Source organism: Anomalospiza imberbis, chromosome 12, assembly GCF_031753505.1.
Source record: "Anomalospiza imberbis isolate Cuckoo-Finch-1a 21T00152 chromosome 12, ASM3175350v1, whole genome shotgun sequence".
NCBI lineage: Eukaryota > Metazoa > Chordata > Aves > Passeriformes > Viduidae > Anomalospiza > Anomalospiza imberbis.
In genome coordinates, this window is record NC_089692.1 from 21,024,474 (window position 1) to 21,048,647 (window position 24,174).

Consider the following 24,174-nt stretch of genomic DNA (forward strand, 5'->3'; position numbering starts at 1 on the left):
CCGCAGGGCTCTTCCAGAGGAGTCCCTGCTGACAACTTGTTGGATGAGTCTCTCCAGGAAAGACAGTTTTTATGCGTTTTTCTGGCATCTGGCCACCTCTCCTTGGTTGGGTATATTTTATTAGCGGGTCTAGGAGGATGGGACCGGAACGCTTCCCTCAATTCACTAAGTGGAGCAAATCACTTACTAGGAAGCACTTTCAGTTTCACGCCCTGGCTCAACTCCAAACTAGGATAGGTCTTTTAGTCTATTAGTCACAATAAACTAAACTCGGAGTTGGCCTCTAAGAGATCCCTCACAGCCCTGCTAGGACACGGGGGATTGACACCAGCACAGTGGAACAGGGTACGCCTGTGTGCGCTCCTGCAGACTAGAGGAATTCATGTGCCCTTGAAAGAGAAAGAAAAGGACCTTCCCCAATGGAGGCATCAGCTACACCTACCAGCAGTAAAAAGTCAGTAAAAAGTCCCAATTTCAAATACCCATGAGTGGCAAATCAAAGCCAAATTACATAAAAGCACAAATTGGTGTGGATTACTGCTGCTCCCAATTTTAAATTTTTGACCTGTGTGCATTACAGCTGAAGGAATACTAAGAGGAAAACGTTTTAAATATATTTTAAAATAGGAAATTTTATTTTTTTTCTTTTAAATAGGAAATTTTTAACATAGGAAATATTTTAAAATAGGAAAATTTCTGGTTTGAAAATTATTACAAAGTTATGAGTGATGGGGAAAGAGTTGTGAAAATTCAGAGAAAATACAGTTGTAATGTGTCTAGCAGTGACATTCACCAGGGTCTGACCCTCTCAAAACTCTCACTTTCTTTATTGTTTCTCTGGATTTCACAAATTTAGATGGCATCTTGTTTTGGAAAAAGAATCTAGAACTTGACTTCCATTCCCATCACCATCCCACAGGTACCCCATTCATGCCATCTGGTATTTGATCAATATACATGGCTGCAGGAGTATTTTACATTTGAGCTCTGTTACATTTTTCATGTGATGGTCCATTGCACCTGGGGCTTGCCCTTATGCTGAGCTAGACAAAAACAAATTAGAAGTTTCTTCTGTAGTATGCACTGCCTTGTTATTTCTGTAGCATCTCATATGCCTGAGGCGAGCAGGATTAGTGGAGGATTACTGTGCATGCGCGCATAGCTTAGAAAGCTGCTTTGATTACAAAGCCCAAAAAAAAGGATATTAAATTTTTATTACAAAAATATTTGGTTTACTTCATTCCTGTTCTAACAGCAGCCAAAATTCCAAGCATTCTCTCGCTCTGTGGTCACACTCCAGTTCCGAGCATGGGGAGGAAGTGAGTTTCTGGTGTTGTTTTCCTCCCAGAGATCCCAGCCTGGAGCTTTGCCTGGCGCTGGTTCCCAGGTCAGTTGTGAGCAGGGCCCGGACAAGCCGAGCTCCAGCCACCGTGCCAACAAGGAGCGAGGCTCAGGAGGAATCCTAACTCCCTTGTCGTTATTTACATCTCTAGGGTTTCTGGGCGCTCCAGTCCCTTCCTGCTTTTCTCTCAAGCATTGCAACAGCCGGGCAGTTCCTTGCTCCTATAATTTATTATTTGTCTGTGCATTTTTTTATTTTCTTGCCCATAGCAATTTAGTTGCTATATGGTCTCAAGAACAAATGTCTGAGTCACGTAAATCTTGGCTTATACACCACCTGTGCTAACGGCACCTTTTTTACCCACTCGTCCATTTCCCAAACTGGCTGCTTCCCTTACAGGGGACAGCAAACCAGCTCCGGCATCTCCCGGGTTTGGAGACCTGCCCTATCTCGAATCAGATCTGTATGTGGCTCAGAGGCAGCAGCAACTCCTTCATCGGCTTACAACACGCATAAACCAGGCTCTAGTCCCGGAGGCCGGCCGGGACAGCGCGGCCACAGCGCAGCAGAGCGGGCCCTGAGGGGACGGCGGGGGGCCGCCCGTCCCCGTGGCAACGCCCCGCCTCTTCCCCGCTGTCCAATCGCCGTCACGCAGGGGCGGGAACCCAAGCTTCTATTGGACAGTTCTTACGTTAATCACCGCGTGGGCTCGTGAGGCCTTCCGCGTGCGCAGGGGGCACCGCCCCCGCCGTTGCCGAGCGTTGATTGGTCGCTGAGAGGGCGGGGCTTACCCTCGCCCGCCTCGGGTTGGACGAGAGCCCCGTCAGTCAGGGGCAGGGCTCGGGGCGGGGCTGGCGGGCTGTTCGAACGGCGCTGCCGCTGCTGGCGGGGCTCCGGGCGCTGCGGCCCCGCTGTGCCCCCGGGCAGCCCGGCCCGGCCGAGGAGCTCCCGCCCGGCCTCCCTCCTCTCCAGAGTGGCTGGGGGCCAAGCAAGGCTCCCTTCCCGGCCGCCCTCTCCCAGCCGGGACAGGCCGCGCTGCTCCCGCCTGCTCCTCCGTTGCCGGGGAGATAATAGCCGAGACTCTGCGTTGCGGGGTCCTGGAGAAACCCGGCACCTGCCAAACGACGGAGCAGGTTAGTGCTTGGGAGGATCCTGTCCAGCCAGGCAGGTGCCTGGGCTCTCTGAAGAGAAGGGCGGGCTGAGAGGCAGAGCCCTGCCAGCCGCGCTGGGTATGCCCACGGCGGGCCCTCGTTGAACACCTGCGTGCAAAGCTCTCCAGGCAGGTTCCCAAAGGCTGCTGCAAAGCCATTAGCAAACATCATCTGGTCTGATTCCTTGCTGAAAAGTGGGATCAAATGCCTCTCTGTAGTTTGTGACAAACCTCGCCAAACCTGTTATTAAAAGCCTTCAGGGGTGGACATTTAAAGTGAAACACTGAGTTGGTAGGTGCTGAAGTGCTCAGTGAGTCGGGTTCCTGCTTGTGTTGGTCCTGTTGGACCTCCTTAATTTAAGACCTTCGTTTATTCCCACATCACTGATGAGATAAAGAAATAGACAGTTGCTTTTATTGAATCAAGCTGTATGGGGGGGGAGAGAGAGAGGAACAGCTCTTCTACGGTGCCACAATGTTTATTGCACAGAATGTACTGTAGGTCAACAAGAAATTGGTTGCTATTGTGAAATGCAGGGGGTTTAGTTGATATACTTTGGATAACCTAGAAAATCACCTGTTTGTTTAAAAAAATCCCAAACATATGCTTGAATGTTTGTTTGCTCTCTTGACAACAATAACCATGAAGGAGCAACTCTGAACTCTCCTGGTATGTGGTAGTGAGAAATCATTCCCTGATAACTACAAACTTCTGACTCTGACCAGGTTTTGGTCTGGATTATTACTTGGATCATGTGGCACAGTCCTGCTTTTTGGAGGGTGACCTCTCTGTGTCTGACCACATGTTTAATAATGAATGCTGGGGAGATATAAGTATCATTGGCTTTGTGGTGTTCTGACTGAGACAATGACATCTTTTGGAGCGTAAATTGTCCTGTTTGAGTTGAATTTGTGTATGCTTATAATAATTGTCTTAAAGAAAAAAAAATAACTTTTATTTTTAAATTTTAGATGGTACTGAGAAAACTTACAGCAACATCTTGTAACTGGAAGTCAGAGGCACAGAGCCACTTCTGAGCATGTAAGAGACAAGCAGCCTCTCAAACTTTTCTTACCTGAAATGAATTTTCACTCCAGATTTTGATTTTAGAACCGCGTTTTTTTCTGTCTCCTTTTTGTAGTCAGTTTTCCCGTCTTTGGTTTGTAGTTTTACCTTGTGTTTTATTGGGAATTGTTTTTTTCATTTGTTTATGCTGATGGCTTTACGCTTCCAGAAACAGCTGAGATCTTGCTATTATTCAGAAGTATTTCAGAGAGTGAGATACAGCTCTTTTGCTGCTGCCGTTGCTCAGTTAACAGTGATGATTATAAATATCCCATAAATATTCTCTTGCCCTTGACAGGAAAAGCCTTGAATGTGGGTTGATGGAAATCATTCCTTTTCCTGTTGGTATTTGTAACTAAAATCAGGCTGTAAAGTGCTGAATGCATACAGAAAGCCCATGCTGGTCTTCCATTCAAGCAGAGCAAATGCAATCACCAGTACTCTCGCCCTTTGAAGGGTTGGAGCACTTAAAAAGAACTAGATGATTTGTAGATGGATTCTGCCCCAGACTTCAGTGTTAGGAAAGGGCAGGTGGCACTTCATCCCATTTCTGAAAATCAAACCCATTTTGTTCAATTCAACCCCCTCCAATTCCTCAGTCAGCTCTGTCTTAGGGTAAGTGTGATCACTGGTGAAGAAAAGAAAGAGCCAGAATACACCCTGGTGATAAAATCCCACTTTGGAGAGACAGAATATTTGTTGTGTTTGAGAGGCAATTTTTAGGGAAAATATGTGGGGAAAAAAGCTCTGGTGAAAGTGGTGAGAAGTTTGACTTAATTTTTTGAGGTCACTTCACTTGTGGATATTTGGGTGCAGCAGAGAATGGAAGAAACTCTGCCTTATGAGAGGCATAAAACCCAGTGGCTGTCTTTTGGCCAGTGTTGCTGATTTTCCAGTAAGCTCTGTGCTGCACGGAGGTGTAGAACCCTAATGGTTTGTTGTATGCCATTAAAAGGTATTGTACACTCATAAAAGAATGACATTTTGATCAATGCTGTTAAAAGAATTACTGTCTTGACACAGAAAAGCTTTCCTGCTGCAAGTTTAAAAATATGCCTTTAAAAGCTTTTTATTGAATACCTTTGCATCCCTCAGAAATGTGCTATTTTGGCACAGGGCTGCTCTGAAGTAACTCCACATCGTAACCTGAATGCAAGACCTCGTGTTTACCATCAGCAGGGTGCGAGGTGAGGCAGGTGTGTTCACTTACCTACTGTCATGGGGACAAAGGAAAAGCACCTAGAGCTGCTTGTATGCAGGCTAAAAATACAACCCCTTATTTTTAGAGTCCCAAATCACTTGAAAGCTATTTGTTTGTTTTGACATTGATTCTTCTCTGTCCCTCTAGCTTTCTTTTGCATGTCCCTTTGGAGTTTGAAGCTATGCATTGATGTTGGAAGGTGGCAGGTGGGGAAAACAGGAAGCTCTCCACTGCAGCTGGGTCCTGGCTCATGGGCAAGTGGGCTCTGCTGGGAGAAACTGGGCTTGGAGGTGTCTTAGATGGTCCTATGGTGTAACACTTCTTGTGGCAGAAATCTCCCTTTAGTGTGGTTAAAGGATCTTGTGTCAGAGCTCTTGATTAATCACAGCTGCTGGAGGAGTGTGGTACCTGACTTGATCATGGCCAGAATCACAGCTGCACTGCTCAACACGGATGACAGGTGCTGTCAGGTGGGAGCTTGAGAGCCCCAGGCAGGGAACTGGGAGGTAGGGTTGTAATTCCTCAGCTCTGACACACTCTTGTGTGTCCTCGTGCACTTCGTATGTATGTTTCTTGAGCTTTTGTGTTTCAGGCTTTCAGTTGTTCAGCTGTGTGTGATGTTCCAAATACAACTTTATATAAAGGTGGAGGGATAAACTGAAAGAGCCAAGAATGGTGATGTGAGTTGTGATGTAAAGAGATCCAGGATAAATGGTTCTCTAGGTTTTTTCTTCCTCTCCTTTCTATATATTCATGACCAAACCAAAGCAGCAGATGTTCTGGGTGCAGTTGGTATGGGCCATGCCCTGTCATGGGATTGTCACCTGCTGGGGGATTGCAGAATGCTTGCTGGGAGGTTTTGTAACAGGTGAGTCAGGTCGCAGCATTACCTGGCACTTCTATACCTCAGGTGAAAAAAGCTGTGACATGCAGCAGTGGGATTTAATTGCTGAAGAAAGCAAGATGTTTCATTTTACCGTGTGTGAGTAGCTCCCTTTAAGGTCATAAATATTAATGCTCTGTATATTCTGCAAAGGCTAGGTACGAGAGGAAGAAGCAGGAGAGCTTGAATGCTTGTATTTGGCACATGAGGATGTTGCTCAGAGAACTGGGAGTAGAATTGGCATCTGTCTCACTTGCTTCCTAACTGTCTCTCAGATACCAGAGTTTTGTCCATTTGGACCTTCAAGGAAGGCATGAGATGCCCAAATACTTCCTTACTTCTGTTTCAATCAAAATTTTGGCAGCTTTCTAGGGGAATGGTTGGTTTGTTTTGGTTTTTTTTTTTTTTTTAATTGTGTGCGTTTCTGTCACCAGCTGCTATCAAGTGTTTTCTGAAGCCTCACTTGTGTAGTTTTAGCTTTGGAGGAAATATGAAAGCAAAATTATCTCCATGGTCTTATTTACCCACATATCTCCCTTGAAGCTCCCTACAAATGTTTTTCTACAGTGACCTTTCAGAGTACCTGCTTTCAAGAGAGGCTGCCAGCCTGGAAATGGGGCTTAGGCATGTTTTCTTACATTTAGCTATATTAAAAATGGGGATCTTTGTTCCAGACTTCTTTGTCTGGCAAACTAAATTGCTTTCTACCACTGATCCTTGTTTTCATCACTCTAATCTGTAAATTTGTTCAGTAATCATCTTGTGCTTTTTTTTTCAGAGCATAGACAAAACTGCTGCATAACATAGGGTCAAGCTCTTGAGGGTGGGATAAAAGAAACTGTTCTCTTTTGTGTTGATATTTAATTGCTGTAAGCTGGAAACATTTATTTAGTATTTGGCCTTATCTGCAATTACATTCTGAAGCCTATCACTCTCTAGCCCACTTGATGTGTCATGTTGATTTTGATTTTCTTAATCAAATGTCATTTTGCATCAAGTCAGCTGTCATACAAAACCTGCTATATCTGTGCTATTAATTAGCAATAAGCATTTAATTAAAAACCACACTTGTGCAAGAATATATTTTCTGAAAATTCATATCTCTAATGCTATATTACCCTCTCTTTTTTTTTTTCTAGCCAGTCTTGTATTGGCCATTCTGTTGCTTTGCCATCAGTGTCATACAGACAAAATTGAAGCTACTCATGTCACCAAATCTGAAAAAAAAACAACACAACACTGCCCCAACAAAACCACCCCCCTGGTTATTGTTTCTCTTTGTCCTCTCAAATAGCCTGTTTTCCAAAGAATACCAAAAATTAGCATTAATGGTTCAAACAGCTCCTCAGACAAGCTCTTTCTTCTAATCACCATGAAAACTGAAACCTAGATCTTAACTCTTCCCCATTTGACCTTCTTCAAGCCTCTCACTCCAGATAAAACTGTCCTAGCAGAGTCATCTGTCTTCCTGTGGGACTTGCAGGAATCCTTTTTATAGGTTCCTTGAGGTCCCCTGCTTAACCAGCCACAACAAGAGCACTAGAGGTGATTGTGACTTATGGCTGGTTTGGGCAGCTGGGGTTAAATGGATGTCGGACAGAAGCTGGCAGTCTAAATCTCTTTCTGTTATTATTTCAGGTGAATTGCATGGCTTTGGTTTGGAATTGATTAAAATTTGATGTTAATCTTTGCAGCTGTGAAGTAGAGAAGTTCAACAATCTTTTACAACTAGCCCCAAATCTACAGAAATTGATTCTGCTAATGCAGTATTGTCACCAAGCCATCCAGCACAGATGCCAGCTGTGTGATGTGATCATAGAGTTCCTGGATGTGGGATGGATTGAGTTGCTGTAAGAACTGCTGGGAGCAGATCTTTGGGCAACAGAGATGAGGAATCCACTTTTTTATGTAACAACCTTCAAAATCAAACCTCTGTGTTGTCTTGCGTTTTTGGCTGACTTCCTGTGGGCATGTGGATAAATCAGGTCAGTTTGCTCACTTGATGTGCATAGACAAGTATGAGGATTATGAAATGAGAGCAATAACAGAAGGGTGTGTATTACAGTGAAAGGAATAAAGGGTAGCATAGAGGAAAGTGGTGCTGTTTTGTGGAAATTCTTATGAAAAAATTGATAACTGGAAAATAAGATGGGTGAAATGTTTTGGGAATAAACAGATCAATAAAATCAGTAAGATGAGCCGAGGAAGGTGTGTTTTGTTACTTACTGGAGTCATGAGAAACACTTTTTTACTTGTGAAAAGGGCATGTTCTGAATTCTGGAAATTATATTGTACTGAACTTTTGGGGAGTAAATCAGCTGGTAGCTCAAAGTGAGGTTTGTTTTTAAGTCTAGAACTTGGGTTGCAGTATATTTTCTTGTTCTGGACCTTGCTCGAGGAACACCGTGCATGGACCTGAGGGAGTAACTCATGTACCGAAAAGAGCTGTGGCTTGTTCTGATCTCGTGTTTTTAGCAGTGCAGTTTGCAGGATATTTTCTTTGTTTTCTTTGTAGCTCTGGTGTTTGGGCTACAGGGATTTCAAATATTTCAGAGAAAAAATAGCTTCAAATTCAGCTCTGAGTCTGGTATTTGTTTTATTAGTGGAAATCTTTGTCTCATGTGTTTTCTCAGTTCTAGATAACCTTTTCTTGTCATCTAAGAAATTAATTTCTTTGTTGGACTTATTGCAAGTAAACTTGATAGCAGGATTGCTGTTATTGAGGCAGCTTACACAGTGATTTGCTAAGTACAGCCTCTTCATATAATGTGAAGCAGAAGTCGATTTATTGACCACCACTGGGATTTCAGGAACTGTTGAACTACCTCGTTTTTATCCTTCTCTCATAAAATTTGCTATTAAATGTCTTTTTTCTGATACCCTCTTGAAAAGGGTTCTCTTTGAAATGCAGTCATACAAGAGCAGCAATCCTACTCGTTTCTGTGCTGTAGAGTTTGGCTTTTTAATGAAGTGTCTACAGGGTCATGTAAAGTATCTTGACATCAGATTCTTGAAGGTTTTTGTAAAATACTTTCCTATGCCAGGAGGACACTGGTGTTTCTCAGCTGTGACAACTGGCTCTGTGGCTGTGGTGCCAGCCCTTGGCATAGAGCATATCCCAGTGAGAGCAAAACGCTGCAGAAAGACCAGCTCTGCTCTTAGCACAAGACTGCGCTTGTTGCACTACATGTCCTCTATCTAATATTAGCTGCTGCTTCTCTGGAATGCTAAGGAATTAATAAATATATCATTTGGTTAGTTTGTGCTATTTGCTGTATATTCATAGTAGTTTTTTACTTCTTTCTGCAAGTTCTTCTCTAAGGTATACATTAGGAAGGAAAACTGTTGTCTCTGGTAATCTGTAAAAACAGTTTTAAAAATAGAATCCAAGTGAACTGTACCAAGTGGATTATTGATTCTTGTGGATGTGGAGGGAATGTTTTCTGTGAAGTCTTCTTCATTGCTTCAGAGTCTATGCCAGTGTCTGGAGGCTTTGGGGGTGATGTTTTTTGATAAACAGACAGTAATGGAGAAATCATCTCTAGTTAAGCTGGATTTGTGACAACTCTTGCCAGGCACTGCTGCAGATGGGATGTCAGAGCTGGGGTGCTGGGGGTGGAACCTGGACGTTTACAGGCTGTGGTACATGGTGGGAAGGTCTCGGATCCTGGCATGTTCCTGCTCCATGAGATGGTGCCATGCCCGTTATGTGTGACCAGAGCACGACACTGCTTGGGACTGTCAGAGTTCCACAGAGTGCTACAGGCACTAAAAGGGAACAGGGAAGTGAAGGCAGAAGAGAACAGCTATTAGAGTGCCTTAGATTATTGCAACCAGCTAAAGAGAATGACATGTTTGAACCCTGATGCTGTACATACATCTGCAATATCTGCCAGCCCAATGCTCAGGGCAGGCAAGCCCATCCAGTTATGTACTGTGGTTAAAAGACTTTATTTTGGTTTTTATTTGTGCAGAAGTTAAATGAAAGGAGCAAAACTACTATTTTCCAAATTCCCTTTTTGCTTACATTAATCTTGTATTTATTGTGGAGCAGCATCTTAGTAGTTCTGATTACCCTGACCACTGGATAGTGAGAGATCCTTTTTATTTGACTGGTCCCAGAATGATTTTATTTTGCTGTCACCTGCAGATTAACAAGCTTCAAGGGAAAATAGCTTTTGCCAGGTGCGTGGTTATCATGCATGTGCCAGCTTGGTTTTATTTCCAAGACCAAATGTCCATTTGTAATCCAGAGGAAGCCCTGATCTCTGGGGGTGGAAGCTGGGCCATCACTGCCCTTGCAGCTCAGCCTTGCATTCAGCACAGGATGTCCAGCTGCGTGCCTGGCTGTTCCCTCGGAGCCCAGCCCACTGTGTTCCCTGCAGGCTTTGTCAGGGCTGTCCTCTAGGAGAGCAGCATGAGGAATAGTCTACGACGCAATTGCCAAGTGGCTTTCACGCTCTGTTTCGGATCTAATGAGCTACAGCTGCCTGGTGAAATCCTGCTTCAGATCCTCTGAAAGAGCTCCTGAAGGCTCTGCTTGGATCTGTGGACTTTTTTTTTTTTTTTTTTTTTTTTCCCCCCCTTGGGAAGCAGATAGAGAAAGCACTCTTGGAAACTCCTTAATAATTTACACTCACAAGTTTCAAGTTAGAATATGGCACAAGAAAAACTGGAAAAATGATACACGTACAGGCATGCAAACAGAGTGGCACGTGCCCACCTGCTGAGGAAAGCAGGTGTACAAATCACCTTCAGGCTCTCAAAGGTCCCCCATGAACAGGTATTTTTTGCTTCCTGTTCATCAGGTGCTACAGGTGCCTATGTTGGTGCTTGGTATGTGTACGAATGGGAGAGGTGGTACTACCTGATATATCTGTGGCACTCATGGCTGCATCTTCCAAAACATGAAATCTGCAACTGGTAACAGTGCTACTGCACTTCTTCTTTTATTTTTTGCATATCCACTTTCCGTTTTGTTCCTATTTACACAACTCACTTTATTCCCTTTGCCTTGTCTCCTGCCTTAGGGATATCGGCTAGCCTGAACTAACCTTTTGCATTGGAACTGAAGTTGTGAGAGAGCAAGATCAAACACAGAAATTTTCCTCTCCAGCCAGTGAGTGACAAGGCTGTGGATGGACATATTTAAAGAGAATTAAGAGGCACATTGCTAAGAGACTTCTAGGTACTTGGAGAGGAACATCAGGTGTGAAATGCTAACAAAATTAACTCTTAGAAATTATAAGTCTCACTTCTACTGCAGTAAATACTTTATCTTACTCCCTTGATCTTCCTATTTGTAGTGGTTTTGACATGTCCATTATTAACAAATGATAAGACACCCCTCCTCTGGTTCGGTGACGTAATGAAACCCTAGAGACTGGCTCAGTGTTTGGGGCTTTCCTAGTGAGAAGGAAGACTGCAAGGTCATCACATTTTCAGTTTGGAAGAAGAATTCTCACCTAGCTGATGGCTCCTGGCAGGTATCATGTGCAGAACAAGTCTGCATTCATTTATATACCACTTCTAAGGCTGAAAAATAAAAGTTAGTTTCTTGATTTGGCAACAGAAATGCCCAAGGGTTGCTGAGGGCTATCACCTGTGAGAAGTCCTTCTTGTGAGGAGTCCCAGTGCTGCTGTAAGGGGTCATTTAGGAACTATGAGCAGGCACAGGCTAAGCACACGTGGGCGTGAGTCTTGAAGGTGCATGTTTTTCAGCCCCAGCTTCAAAGCTGCAGAGCCAATGTGGCTGTGAGTGGCCTCTTGCACATTTGTGTTAGGCCTGTTTGTGCCATGCTGTTACTGTTTTCTGGGTAAGATTTGTGATGTATGTAAATCTCAGGTATGTGGTCTCACCTTTTGCATCTCCTGTCTGAGAAAATATGTTTGGTTTTGGTCCTCCCTCTCCTTCCTTTTCAATCATATTTTGCCTGACCAGCAGTTGCCCAGAGAGGAACCTGAGCCCAAAATTGGTCAGCAAGCAAGGATCTGCTGTACATCCGTGGTTCAGACACCGCCATGCAGCTTCTCCACTCTGTCTTTAATTAAACTTGGGTTTTCTGTTGTTGTAGCTGGAAGCAGCGTGCTGACACAACTCATTCTTGTATCAGATTAAAATGTCAATGTTTTAATGTTCTCATCTGTGGGAAAAAGAAAATAGTTGGGTGTTTTATTTATAACTTTAAAAGATGCTGTGGGAAAGGTTTACTTGTGCAAGATGGAAAATGGCAACTAAAGGTACAGAGTTACATTTAATATTAAGTCTTTAAAAGGCTGAAAATAGGGAAAGGATTAAATCTCTTCAGGAAATAGGCTATACTGGGGCATGGCAGTTGTAAAAAGTAATAATTTACTGTATTTTTAATTATTTACTCTGAATTTTTTTGCATATGTGGCATGGTGTGCACACATCCTGATGAGCTTATGTACCAAACCAGTGCTCTGTGAGAGAAGGAAAAGAATTACGGTATCTGAAAAAGAGTGGTCAGAAGTCAGTTGTGTCCTCCATGCCAAGTGACTTCCTTCTGGGAGAAGGGAGCAGTATTTTCTAGGAAGAAATGTAATATAATTTGTTGCGACCAACTTCATTTGTGTTTTCTGCAGGTTTGCTCCCTGGGCAATTTGAGGAGGGACAGTGGCACTGGTTTGGAGCTGTTGGTTGCAAGTGCCCTGTGCAGGCACCTGTGTGAGCAGGGTCTGGGCCAGCAGGGTGGCCAGGTGAATGCAGGAGGCTGCTGGGCAGGGGTCCAGCCAACAGCTGGAATTGCCTACTTGGGATTTCTGTGGCTCTTCTTTAGAAAGTGTCTCCCAGACCTTATTTAGAGAATTGCTTTATTTAGGCTGTCCTCTGGGTTACCATCTGTGGAATCTCTGTTTCTGGGGCAGCCATGGCCTGGATTGGGGGAAGAAATAATCCATTTTAAAGAGGGGAAAAGGAAAGAGCTCCCACTGAATACTGATGCTAGAAGGAATGCTGAGTGTCTTTTCATTTTACTTTCTTGCTCTCTCACATTTACTTATCTCACCCCATCTCCTACAGCCTGGCTGCTGGGGTATCAATTTGTTGGCAAGGGTTATTCAAACATCAGCAGAATGCATGTTCTTACTGTTCTGCTTGGAACTGGGTGCTGAAGCCAACACAAACAGCTCTGGTGTGGGAACCAACACTGGATGTTGGAGTCAGGCTGTTCTTGGTGGTCTGTCCTTCCTGCAGTAAAAATGTCAGCAGTTTCTTTTCCCATAGTGTTCATTTATGTTCCTGTTGTTTAGTGTTTGTACAATCACTGTGCCTGTGGACAGTACAAATAATTTTTTTTCATAAATCCTCTGGTTTTCTTCACTTTCAGCTCTTGTTTTCTGTAGTTTTTGGGGGTTTTACACTCTATGGCTTCATTTTTTTTTTTGGTTTTTTGTCCTCTTTCCCATTGTCCAAGAGAATCTGGCATTTTGTGTTTGGTGTTGGTTTTTTATTGTTTGTTTTTTTCCCACGAGGTAAAACTAGACTGTGGGGACGTTTCTTAGGGTAAATAAGCTCCCAGTGCAGGCAGAGTGCCTCCAGAACAGAAGAGTGCAGGTTCCAGACTGGCTGCCTTGAGAGCCAGGGTACAGGGTGCTTCAGGCCGAGCTGTTCTGAGGCTGGTGACAGAGATGGTGCTGCACTCTCAGCCTTTTACTCCCTTCCACGACATCAGACACCACTGAAGCTTTGGTGGTGTGCTTTGTAACACCCTTCCAAGTACTCAGGAACCACCAACGCTCCTTACCAGCTGTGCATTGTTGCTATAGAGAAAGTCCAGGATGCAGGATGCTTGTGGGAGCTGGATGGTTTGAAGCTTTCTGTAATTCTTCCTGTTACCTTCAGGGCATGCTGAAAAATTACCACTTTGTAGAGTCTTTGGGAGATGATGCAGTCCCAGATCAGACACTTCTCTATTAAATAAAAAGTATGATAAGCCTAAAAGCATTGAATTCAGTATTTTGAATCTCTAAAGGCCAATCCTAGCGTGTATCTATTTGGACTAATTTACTGAACTATTTAGTTTCCCTTCCTGCATAACAACCATTCCATCCCCAGCCATTACCAAGTCAGCTCTGTCTCTGTGGCTGCCAGGAATAACTTTACTTTGCATGGATAATTAACTGGATTGAGTAACAGCGAAAAAACATTATTTCCACATAGTGGTAATAATAAATCTGTTACTACTTTTGGCTCTCCATGTTATTGCCATATTTGGGTATGTCTTAATGAGGAAGTGGCTTCCTTTGGCTGAGTTCAAATACCAGCACAGAGCCTGCCTCCAGCGCTGGGCTGGGCTGGTGAGAGGAGGGCCCAGAGGGCGTTAAACCAGGCAGGCATTCCTGCTACAAAACTGTCTCTCTATTTTTGGTGGGGTTTTTTTTGTTGGTTTTTTTTTTTTTTGGTTTTTTTTTTTTTTTTTTTTTTTTTTTTTTTTTTGGTTTTTTTTTTTTTTGGAGGGGTGGGGGTTGGTGGGGTTTTTTTTTGGTTTTTTGGGGTTTTTTTGTGGTTTTTTTTTGTTTTGTTTTTTTTTGGTTTTTTTGAGGGGAGGCTGGAGGGGCTGTTTTTAGAGGTTTCTTTGTTTTGTTTTTGAGGGGGGGGTTGGGTTTTTTACTGGGGCTTTTTTCCCAGCAAACAGCAAACTTCCAGTCTTTGTGACAAGATAAAACTTGGAATTTCTGTTCATGTAAGAATCAAAGCTTTGCTAAGATGGAAATCTTGCAAACATTTTTTTTTTTTCCAAACCAAAATTGACCTTTCCTGTGAGGATACTTGGAGCATCCCACTCTGTTTTTCAAAATGCATAAAATATGGCGATGGGACCTGCTGAGCTCACCACAGGAATTCTCTTGAAGGACAGATATAAAGTTACAAGTAGCTCCTGAGCACAATAACTTTCTTGTCTCATAACAGCTTATCTGATACTCTCACAGCCTTTTCTAGAATCATCCTCCTCCTTTTCCTGTTCATTTTCATCACCTGTTTTGTCTCATGATCTGGAGCCTTGTTGTCCACCAGCCCAGGGAGGACTGAACCTGCTTCCTGCAGAGACTGCTCTCAGCTGGTGGGGCAGTCTGAGCGTTTGCCAAATATCTGACATCTCAAGTCAATGATTGCAACGTGTGTGCCTTGCTGCTGTCATGTGCTGACAACACACCCAACTACAATTCCTCCTCCAGCTTATCATCATGGGGAGCTGCAGGCCCTTGAGAAGGGTCAGTTGACCCAAAGATCACTTTAAGGATGTCACAACAGGCAGCACAATGGAAAGCTGAAGGCTTCTGGGAAAAAGAGGGCAAACTTAACTGGTGGTAAAGAAAATACAGGGAGGTGTTTTTTGGCTTGTGCCCATTAATATTTCCTTCTGTCAGTCTTGCCTGTGTCCCACTATTTAATTCACTCTATGCCTAATCCATATCTGCTGTTCCTTTTCCATCATCCTCTCACCATGTCAACCTCCTGCCTCTAACCACTGCCCTGTGCAGGCAGCTCCTGCAAAAAATAAAATACAAAAAATAACTTAGTTATTGATGATAACTAAGTGGAGTTTATTAAAGAAGAGGGAATATGTAACCTTAGAGTTAAAGCTGCAGAAGTTTGGTGGTTGTAAAACCAATCACTGAATTTAGAAAAGACAAAAGGAAACAGCTCAAGAAAAGCATTTAAGCAGTTCTTGGTGAAAAGTACTCTTTGCCAAAAATAACTTCACTTTATTGAATTTCTCGTGTGGTGGGAGGAAAAGAAATAGTCAAAAAAATAAGAACTTAGAGGAATCTTCTTGTGTTTTCAGCATTGATCTGGCTATATGGCTGCAAAACCTAGAAAACTGTGAAAATGTTGAACCTAAACACAACCCAGCAGTAGAGAGTCCTTTTCCTTTCTGAGCCTATTTATCCATTTACATGATTTCCAGGTGGACCCAGTGTGGTGTCACTGATGTTCAGTACCCTAAATATGGGAGCTAGTCCTAATGTGCCAGATTTCAATCTTTACCTGCCCATCACTAGAGTTCAGATGTGGGTGTCCTCAGGGTAGGCACAGCCACTACACCCCCAGGGATGTGGTGGCGTCTCTACTACTGGAAGGTTTCAAGATGCTTCTGAACAGTGTGAGATGAACTTCTCTGGGCTCCTTTTCCCAGGAAAAGGAAAGGCCTACCGAGGTCCCTTCCAGCCCGGGCTGTGCTGTGGCTCTGCGCAGTCAGCGCGATAGCCAGCGTGTTCAGAAGCTGGTAGGAAAGGTCTGGAAGCATGTTTGTGGGAAGTGGGAGAGGTAAAGGACAGCATTTTCTCATGACTGGAATCTGTTTGTTCTTTCTTCTCCATGACAAAGGAAGTCAGGGCTCTGGGCTTTTGAAACCAAATGAGTGTTGGTTTCAACCGGTACTGCGGTGCTGCTAAGGACCTGGTGGCTGCCCACAGCTGCTGGCAGTCAGGCTCCCATTGCCACTGCATTGCTTATAGGCTTCTGAGGCATTTTTTCTTATTAAATGAGTTGACTATTTTCAAATACTGTTCCAGCTGTAGTCTTGCATTAATGAATTTGGGAACATGGATAGTGCATGTTAAGGTCTGTGAGCTTACGTTCCTTATTGCTTGGTGCAGTTGAGGATGCATCATGTCATTAAAAACATTTGCTTAGATGACTTTTCTGTATTAATTCTGAGGCCTGCAATAGACCTGGTGTAAATGTAAGTGGCTGTGTGGCTTCCTCATCCTGTCTGCTTTGCCAAAGGATAAGCATGAATGTAGCACTGATCTGTTTTCTGGTACCAAATTTAGGATAAAGTAAAACTGGGAGATTAATCATTTGGTGTTGCCTTCATTGAGTAAAGATGTACCTCTGCTTTTGCTGGCCCCAAAACTGCCTCGAGTGGCAGTGGGTCCATGCTAATGCTGCTGCTCTGCAGACTGGGCTCCAGCGAACTTTAGGGTTGGTGTTACTTCTCTAAATCTTTTTCCTAATTGGTTTTCTCTGCAGAAAAATTCCAGCTGAGCACATGCTGTCATGTCACTGGCAAAGAATTTAGTGGGGGCCTGACTACTGCCCTACAAATAAATGATATGCTCAAGCCCAGCAGTGAGATGCCTGTGAGACACCTCTGTGGTCAGCACCCTCCAGACCTCTGCTCTCCAAAAATCAGCTAACTCAAAAGAAATCACTGGACTGATTTGTATAGACACCTCTGAAACAAAGACCAGCTTTTTGGAAGAGTGGCTGGTTAGGCTGCTTGCATAAATACCGAGCATCTTCAATATCCCTGGAATATATCCCTTGTTCTTAGCAGGGAGAGCCACAAACTGAAGTTGTTTGCAGAAATACCAATTTTGAGTCTCAGGTGTGCAGATGGGAGAGAAGCCATGGTGCTGTGAGCAGGTGTGGACTTCAGCTCAGCTGACGTTGTCGTGCTAGGTCTCAGGAAGCAGAGACAGCCAGTCAGCTCAGTCTGTGGGGACTTGCCCTGACTTCAGGAGCACCACATGTACCCCAGGAGACCATCCACTAAATCCCAGCACTTTCCAACTGCTGTTTCCAGTGCTCAGCAGAGGAGGAAGGAATGGTAATCCAATACTGGCAATATCAAAGGCCAACAATTTCTAGTGACTTTTTTATCCCGATGAGCTGCAGGCTGTGGACCCGAGCGATCCTGGCTTCGTGGCCCTGGGCTCCTGCTGTGGCATCCGTGTGACACGGATGACCTCCTGCTCTCACTGGGACCGCGGTGGGCACATTGTCCCTGACCCTGCCACCTGGCCAGCTACTCGGTGTTCCCTTCTGTCCTCTTGCTGGGTTTTAGTATGCAGGTGTAGCACAAATTTGTTTGTGTAGATTTTGGGTTGTTCTCCCTGACTGTAACAGACCTAAAGAAAGAAGTGTTGATCGCAGTTCTCTCCTTGGCTACAATCCTCTCAAATGGCTACAGTGGTGCATTATTGCTGACTTTAATTATGTAGTTTGAATGAAAATGAGAAGGAAGCAGTTTGCCTTGGGACCATGCATACCTGGCATGCTTCATCACAGCCTGACAAATATCCCTTAACCCAGTCACTAGCTTGTACTTTATAGCTTATTTTTTAAAATCTAGCCCAGGGAATTGTGGTGTTTTTAAGGGGAGGGGTGTGACCTGCAAATATTTGATTGATTCTGTTCCTGTCCCACAGTTCTATGTAAAATTTATTCACTGGTTTTCCTTTTAAAACATTAGCTGACCTTCCATACGGATCCCAGCTGTGCATTAGCATTGCTTGGGGATGTGTTTGTATCTTTTGTCTAAAAATACCCAGCCGGTAGGATCTATGATCCATGAAAGCTAATTGAAACAATTTCTCTTCAAGTTTTGGCAAGTGAACCATGCATTATAAGCATTAATATCTATAAATTGAATTGTTAATGAATCTAGACACTAATAATGAATGCAATTTTGTAGGCTTTACTAGAAACACTAAAATTATCAGGATCTGGAACAGAATTTTCAATCATTTTTGCTTATTAAATAGCAAAACTATGCTTTTAATAAGCTAATAATTTTTATTTGACCCCATAGGAGTAGCTCAGCTGATTAGAAACAGGTTTCAAAGTGCAAAACAATGTTGTTTTTCTCTCCCTGTTTTAACTACCACAGCGCAGATCGGATCAGATAGTGATCTCCATTGCCTATCCTGCAATTCCTCTAAAAGAATTTGCAGCAGAACCTATGTCCCATTGAACAGGAGAATTCTCTGCACAGATAAATCATGCTGTAAGCTGCCAAAACAACTGGAGCTTGCTTGAAAGATTGTTAGCGCACAAAAATACAAATATGAGAGATTCCTATTTGGTCTTTGTTATATCCAGAAGTAGAAAAGCACTTGATACAACTCAAAACTCAAGACCAAAAGCTAATAAACAGGAGTCTTTTTCTCCCCCAGTTTAAAATTAGCCTTTAGGATTTTATGCAGCTGAAGAATATAGTGAGATTTAGAGTTATAAATCTTAGGTTCTGATGGTTTTCTTTAAAACACTTTTGCGAAGTTTGCCACTCTTCCTGACTCCAGTGGCTGGAGACTAGGAGGGCACAAGGAGATTATTCTGCAAGTCCCTCAGGCAAAGCTTCTTCTCCCCACATGCTTCTGGCAATGCTTGCAGAGTGGCTGTCAGCTTTTATGGAGCACTGGTGTCCCTTAGACAAGCAATTTCTTTTACCAAAAATTTAGTAACTCTGCAGCATTTGTTAAATGAAAAAATCAAACTTGGTTGTCTTGCAAGGTAATAGTAAAGAACAATCTCTGAAAGGTAAGGGAAAGGGATGTCCAGGAATTTTCTGTGGATTTACATCTGGGAAGGACCATAAAAGGTTCCTCCATCTCTGGAGGTGATTGCTACGCTTAGAGAAATGTATTCCAGTGCTTAATTACATTTTCTGTTCGTGAGAGGGGGGTTTCCTTTATTTGATCTAAATCTCCCTTATTACAGTTCATACTTATTTCCATTTTTTTGTGTTCTATGGACATGGAGAAAGGTTTTCACTCTTTATAACAACCTTTGCTTTATTTGAAGACTCTTTCCATGTTTCCCAGCTGCCCCAGTACTTCCCTCCCTCATTTCTTCCCTTCTTTAGCATGAACAGATGTCCTGGTAGCAGTGATAACTGATTGATTAACATGGGATGGCAAGGAAGGAGTACTGGCTAGCTTGGGGGGATGAAGTGATAAGGAAAGAAACATCAGCAGGTAGAACTAAATTGTACAGCAGGGGATTCAAAATACTTCACCAAAGTACTAATGGGAAAGAATTGGTGTTTCCTAGTTCAGTTTAAAACTCAATGGGAAATTAATATTAAGGTTAATATAGAAATACACATTAAAGTGCAGAGTTCCCTATGCAGGAGCTCTAACTTAGTAGATAGCACTGTAAATGTTACACTAAAATATTTAGCTGAAGTAGTTCAGAATATTTTTACTACTTGGACATTTTTTTTGTGTCCATGCACACTGGGATCCTGTTCTGCCCCCCCTCATGGCTGCCAGTGAACCCCTGGGCACTTTCCAGTCCTTTACAGATCTTTTCACTGTGCTGAGGGTGTTACCACCAGGGATGGCCATGATCACAATCGTGGCTGTGCAACTCAGCCCCTCTCGAGGCTAAACACTTTCATTTTGGTAAGATGTTTGGTGATATTTTCATCATGACACATCTGCAAAATGACATGACTGAGATAATTTGAGGGGAAAAATGCTTGAGGGTCTTCCCCCAGCTCCCCACCATTGCCTTTTCCTGACGGACAATACACTGGCAGAAAAAACGTCTCCGTGGAGGCTTGCTCAGCCTGAGAAGTGTGCCCCATCCCACAGCCTGTACTGGACAAGGGAGAGGGTGCTGGGTCTGAGATGTATATTCCTGCTCTGTTTCTTCTGTGAAAAGTCCATATTCTGTGAGACAACTATTAGAATAATCTTTAATAATTTATATTAGAATTCATCCATTGAGGACTGGTGTGTTTGGTTTTGTTCTTTGCTGTCTTCTGCTTTCAAAGATTCCTTTTCCCAAACCAGAGTAAAAAACAAGGGAAAAAAAAAGTTTTCTCAGTGCTGCTGTCTATTGACATTCAACAGAATAACTGCCCTGGAGTTAATTCCTCCTCTTAAGTAAACTACTTCAGTCAGGGCTGTTAGCATGGAGGATATTGGCATTCCTGTTTACTGAACAGGAGTCTTCCAGGATCCTTGCTTTTTTAGTGAATTTAGTGTATGTACATTTTCAATAAATGTAACAAATAATCCAGGCAAACCTGGGAGCCTACTAGTGAGTCATATGCAAACTGAACCAAAAATATTTAATGCTGGAGTAAACATTTATGAAGTGTCTGTGCCACCTTTTGCAAAGGGATAAAGTGGTCAGTCAGTGTGCTACAATATGCATCCAGAAAAGAGCTGAAATAATACATTTTTGTACTTTAAATGTAAAATTGTGTAAATAATAATGTAAATCAGGTAATGGGTTAAAGCCTTGCAACATCTTTCTTTCACTTGAATGCCAGTTGTGTCAGGTGCCCACCCTCCTTCTCCAGAAAAGAAGTTTCTGTCCCTCAGAATCTGCTCCTGCTGCAGACACTGCACTGACACAGGTGAGAGCTGGAGAACTCTTTGCTTCACAGCTTGAGATGCAATTTTTTCAGCTACAAGAACTCAACCACACAGTGTATCTCAAACAAGTACTAGAGAAGGAGGACTTTACCCGAGTTGATTTTGCCTGCCCTCTATAAACAGAAAAATCAATGGTCTTTGTTCTTTTACTGAGGAAAAAAAGTACTTTTTTCCCACCTGGGAGGGCTAATGGGATACTCTGGTGTGCAACACCATTTCAGCAGTGAGGGAGGTGTCCCTGCTTGATCTCTGCTAATGAAAGTCTTCAACCAGCTGTTCATGCTGCTTCTGGGACATAAAATTTCAGGTTCTGGCTCTCCTGATCCATCACTTTACTAAGCCTCTGGGGGGTCCTGTGCAGCACTTTTTGAGTGTAGTCCCAGGGACGGTGTGACTTGAAAGTCATGGCCTTTTCACTGGCCAAAGGGTGAAAAGTGGTGCTGTGGAACACCTCTATAAACTTGGCTGCAAAGGTTGAGTGTTCTGATGAACACTGACAGGCGTCCGGGCCTCCCAGGTTGTGTCTGGGTCCCCAGCAGAGACAAACCAAACAACACCTGTGTGCAAAGCTAAGAGGTATCTTTTTTCCCCGTAGATTTCAGACCAGCAAGATCTAATAACCTTTACTTTGGTCTCCTGCACATCTTTCTGAAAAATGAAGCATGTCAGATCCTCAGAAATGAAAAGACATGGGATAACCTAACACCTGAATTGACATGGGCATGTCTTCTGTCATTCCTCAGTATTTTGCTATCCCATGTTTTATGTGGCTCACCTTTCACACTGACAAAAGAGACAACAGATGTATCTTTTTTTATTTCTAGAATACATGATTCCTTTAGAGCAGCTCTGTCATTTATCTTGCCAAATATTTAGCGATGCTCAGTATGTGAGGCTCTTCAGGAAGATTATATGATTTTTCACTCTTGCTGCCCAGAATTTAAACAAATACAAAAAAAAAAAAAAGTGATATATTAAAGAGGAAGAGGAAATAACTGACAAACTATGCTGCTGGGAGCTAAATCACTGTTTCAGCAATTGAGGATTACTGGCCACCAGTCTGGGTTGGTGGAACTGCTTGGATGCCAAGCATCAACATCAGTTTCCATGTTGGATGTCATGAGAGCCTGTTGTCACTTTCCAGAGGACCATAACCAAAGTTTATCACAATAACAGCCCTCAAAATCAGGATAGTTCAAAGCAGTAGCAGCCTTGCAAACAATTACACCTGCTGTTTATTTTGTGTGTGTGTATATTTATCTTCTTTTCTTCTCATCCTCAGAGTTCCAAGTTTTTATCAGAGGTTTTTGCAGAGTGGAACTGGAAGTTGTTCACACATTTCACCCAATAACACTGAGTGTGGGGAGAGGTGCCCATGCCCGTTTCAGTGCCACAGGGAGAGCAGGTCGTGGCACATGAGGAATGTGAAACTGTTGTTTATGCTTATTCTAATGAAAGAACCAACAGAGGACAGTTCCTTTACAAAAAGAAAATTAAATACTTTTTAACAAGATCTAGTAGAATTTACGAAGCTTGTTGTAAAGGCAAATATCATAAATACATTTATATGCCACACTTCCTGTGGCCTGAGAGTCAGATGGTGAGAAATAACCCTATGAAATGGTAGCTTCAAGAAATAGTGCGCACAGGTACTATTGCACTCATATTTTGGTGTCATCTACTGCTGCTCTGCCAAATTGAATTCCACCTCAAATTATTCAGGAAGACACAATACTGAGCTGGTTCCTCAGACTGGAGAGATGGAAGATAGCTCTGGACAGAACTTCAAGAGTGAGAAATGTAATTTGATAATCTGGGGACAACACATAATTAAGAGCCCATTGGAGGTGGAGACCATGTTAGTTGTTTCTTAGCACAGGTGGATCTCTGACCAGGGATTGGCACCTGCCCTGTCTTTCCTGTGAAAGTGTAGATGGTTCCAAACTATGCCTAAAAAGTTGAGGGGAGGAGACAAGCTTTGAACTTTCCTTTTTTGGTAGTTCCTTGGGAGCACACCAGCCTTGTTTTTCCCATCATTTTTGTCTGCCCCTCACTCCAAGCAAAGATGCCTTGTTGTTAGCAGAGATTTTTTTGATGTAGCCAGGATTAGAACTGACTATTTTGCAGCCCGTTCTTTATTCTCAATTCAGGACTGACATACTGCTCTCTGCAATGTTGTAATGAGATCTGGGATAATAATATCAAGCTGTATCTAAACAATTGGATTAAGGGAAGCCCTTGGAATAGGACAGAGGTTGGGGTAACTTGCTGGATCCCGTGTCCAATTGCTGGCTACTTCCCTAGGGACAAAGTTTTTCCTCCTGGCAGAGCTCAGCAGCTAGCTTTCAGTTTCTTTCATGATCAGCATTTTGTACTGAATGTTTTAAAATGTTTGGAAAATGCAGCATAAGGCAGATTGAAGGTGTTACCTTTAATTGGACTAACTTAAAAAATTAATATTGAAAAGTTTTCTCCTTGTGTTGCTATTGACCTGATGTTAAGAATAGCTTGTGTTGGTCTGCAGGAGAAGAGTAGAGGAATATGTTTTGCTTTTGTGTTTTTTGTGCTTTGAATTTTGGTGGGACAGGAGAGGTTGCTATTATGTTTAGAAAAAAAAAGGTATGAACATGAATAGGAAATATTTTCAAAGGTCTTTTCAGGTGTTGGGCTGCCTGTGATGATCTGTTCATGGATGCAGCTGGGTGAGGCTCCAGCCAGTGTGAAGGTGTTGGTAATTTCTGTTTGTCAGTTTCAGAACCAGGAAGGCCTGAAAGGTAGATGGACTTTTTTTTTTAACCTGGTGAGGCTCCTTTGGTAATCACTACTCAGAAAGTAATGGCATTATGGAATGGAATTGCAATTGCCTGCTTTGACCTCAAAATATTACTTTGTCATCCTTGCCTGTCTCTCTCCCTTTCTCCCTGGAAAATTAACATTAGACAAGAGTGAGGTAGATTCTTTTCTAGCTTATTCATTAGCAGCAGCAACAGTGTTGTTAATTATGTTTAGATTGTAGAGGCTGTATTATGAGTGGCTAGAGAACACAGAATTAGTTTCAGATTTTTATAGCTGGAAGGTGGGAAAATCCTCCTCTGGGTTGCAGACTAAGCAGATTTCCTCTGGATATCACTGAGGCAATAAACAATAAGCTGCAACTTTTTTATCATAGCTTTGCTCTCCATGCACAGATTTTACTATAAGAAATAACACAGCCCACTTCTTGGAGTGTCTTGTTCTCCTTATTTACATGCGTCATCTTCTCAGCTTCAGCTGGTAGAGTTTTCTTCTTTTTTTTAATTCTTACAAGAGCAGTCAGAATGTTCTTGAGAAGCCTATAACTGGTTTTTTGGGTCCTCCTATATGAGTTAGGAGCCTGCCAAAGCCTACAGCC

General features: G+C 42.9%; 2 long non-coding RNA genes across 3 annotated transcripts in view; both read left to right on the plus strand.

Annotated features, from left to right (window-relative positions):
- Positions 1 to 3,462: 3,462 nt before the first annotated feature.
- The window catches only part of LOC137481529 (uncharacterized), a 76,472-nt gene continuing 55,760 nt past the window's right edge, over positions 3,463 to 24,174 (plus strand). For both annotated transcript variants that reach the window (XR_011003523.1, XR_011003524.1), the window contains exon 1: positions 3,463 to 3,534. This is a non-coding gene — a long non-coding RNA (uncharacterized lncRNA). The remainder of the gene's footprint in view (positions 3,535 to 24,174) is intronic.
- LOC137481532 (uncharacterized) lies at positions 10,382 to 10,767 on the plus strand. The gene is made up of 2 exons (XR_011003529.1): positions 10,382 to 10,565; positions 10,673 to 10,767. It is a non-coding gene; the product is annotated as an uncharacterized lncRNA (long non-coding RNA).